Source organism: Coptis chinensis, chromosome 6 (assembly GCF_015680905.1).
Source record: "Coptis chinensis isolate HL-2020 chromosome 6, ASM1568090v1, whole genome shotgun sequence".
In the NCBI taxonomy this organism is placed as follows: domain Eukaryota; kingdom Viridiplantae; phylum Streptophyta; class Magnoliopsida; order Ranunculales; family Ranunculaceae; genus Coptis; species Coptis chinensis.
The window spans coordinates 77,535,438-77,537,909 of record NC_141461.1 but is presented as its reverse complement, the minus strand read 5'-3'; the positions used below and the strand labels follow the sequence as shown (position 1 = coordinate 77,537,909).

General features: G+C 37.6%; 1 pseudogene; it reads left to right on the top strand.

Moving 5' to 3' along the window:
- The first annotated feature begins 476 nt into the window (after positions 1–476).
- Positions 477–1,613, top strand: LOC147494590 (G2/mitotic-specific cyclin S13-6 pseudogene; annotated as a pseudogene).
- The last annotated feature ends 859 nt before the right edge of the window (positions 1,614–2,472 follow it).

Sequence of the window (2,472 nt, the reverse complement as noted above, 5' to 3'; positions counted from 1 at the left end):
GTATTACTCTAACATTTTGATGTTCTTTGAAAGTTGGAATTTCTTGGTATGAATTAGGAAACTTGAAATTTTTGGATTCTGCTCAATTTCAGTTGTAAATTATAGAGTTCAAAAGATCATTCATGGATGCGGTTAGAGGTAAACTAAACATTCAACATCTGATTGAGTTGTTATGCTGATTAAATTTTAAAAGAGTTATTGTTCGTTCTACAGAAAATTGACAGTTAAACGATGTAGCCCAGTCGGCAACTCTGTGAGTATACATCTTTCATTCAATTTAACAACTGCAAAGAACAAGAACCGTTATTTGCAGAGAGAAAGAAAGAGAGAAGTGGAGAAGAGAAAAGAAGGTGGCGAATTCAAGTTTTGAAGAAGGTGGTGGTTCCCATCCACAAATTCTAATATCATCATTGATTTAAACATTTTGGAGGTGTATTTTTGGTCCAAAGCAATTTCAAGAACAAGAAAACGAAGAAATGGGTTCAAGACCTGTTGTTCCAAACCAACCCAGAGGAGGGGCAGTAATTGTAGGTGGAGGAAAGCACAAGGCTGGTGCAGCTGAAGGAAATAATCGATGAGCACTCATAAATGTAACAAATAGAGGTGTTGATGGAAGAGGCATTGATACTAACCCAATTACTCACCCAAGAAGGAATTTTTCATGCAAAGATAATTTCCAAACCACAAGACAGATACTAAGAATAACAATAAGAAACAAATTGTTGTAGTTGTTGATGGTCCTATTGTTGGAAAAGAAGTTGCCGCAAGACGGAAGGTTGCTCAAAGAATGTTCTTTGTGAGGCCAAAGCCCGAGAAGGTTATTGAGATTAGTCCCGATCATCGACAATCGATACTAAAGAAGAAAAATCAGAAATTTGTAGACGGTCTAGAGAAGCTTCGAAGAAGAAGAAGGTTCATACCCTTACATCAGTTCTAACCGCTTTCGAATCAAGGTCGCTTGTGGTATAACTAATAAGCCAAAAGATGCCATTATCGATATTGATGCAAAGAGATGCCGATAATCACTTAGCGGAGATGGACTATGTAGAGGATATATACAAATATTACAAGCATGCTGAGAATTCGAGCTGAGTTCACACTTACATGTATACTCAGCATGAAATTAATGAGAAGATGAGGGATATTCTTGTGGAATGGTTAATTGAAGTTTACAACAAGTTTGAACTCATGCATGAAACTCTATATCTTACAGTTCATATGGTTGATTGGTACCTTTCCATGAGATCAGTTTCAAGGAAGATTTTGCAGTTAATAGGCATGAGTTCCATGCTCATAGCAAGCAAATATGAGGAGATTTGGGCACCTGAGGTTAATGACTTTGTTTGCATTGCGGCAAAGCATAGATACTTGTAATAGAGAAGCTGATTCTGGGAAAGCTTGAATGGAGCTTAACAGTCCCAACACCATATGTCTAGCTTCCTTGTGCAATATATATAAAGGTTGTTGTGTCTGATTAGGAGATGGAGAACATGATATTCTTCTTGGTAGAGTTGACCTTGACACAGTATGAGTTGATATGGTATTGTTCATCACTGGTAGATGCTTCTGCAGTCTATGTTGCACGTTATACCTTGAACAAAACCCCTTTTTGAATTGGGATGAAACTCAAGCATCACACCGGGTTTCTCTTAATCACGGCTTTCGAATCGTGCCAAGATGTTGGCTCACTTCCACTAGGTGACGAAATGGAGGACAAGCTCCAAGCCATTCGCAAGAAGTATACACATCCTCTTTGGGACGCAGCTTGCTCATCGCCACCAGCTAAATACCTTTTGAATTGATCCAGTTTTACCAATAAATGGCATTTGTAGTCGATGACAAGTCATTGTTTTGTAATGACCGAGTTAAGCTTGTGTCCTTGTGCAATCAAGAACACTTTCTTTTTAGTATGATAGGCTAAAACACCGCTTCTAGATAACTATAAGGAAGTAGTAGGTATTGAAGTGGATCATAGGTATTGTAATGACCGAGTTTTCTTTCCAAGGGTGTCCTTTTGTGTAAACACTTCTTTGTCTATGTTTGATATCCAACTTCAAGATATAAAGGAAGTAGTTATTTGTTGGCTATTCAAAAAAAAAAAAACTTGTGGGTGTTTCTTTACTTCATACCGGTTAATGGGTATGTTTTGGTTTTAATTTTTAGAGTGCATTATTTAATGTATTGTACTCACAGGTGCCAAGTACAATGGATTTCCCCTTCAGTTTTGCTTCTTTGTCTAACCTTAGTAATAAACTTTTCCAAGGTAAAGACAGTCATCACATAAGCTTCCATAAGATTTTTTTTTCACCACGTGCAGAGCATGTGCATGATTGCTAGTTTCATTAATAGATAGCAAATAAGTTGAAACAAAGCTCTGTATAGACTCTATTGAAACTAGTTATTGTAGAAGCCTCTCCTGCGGGCGATATCAGTGGATCTCCTCCTCGTTCCGCGAGAGAAGAAATAAAGCGT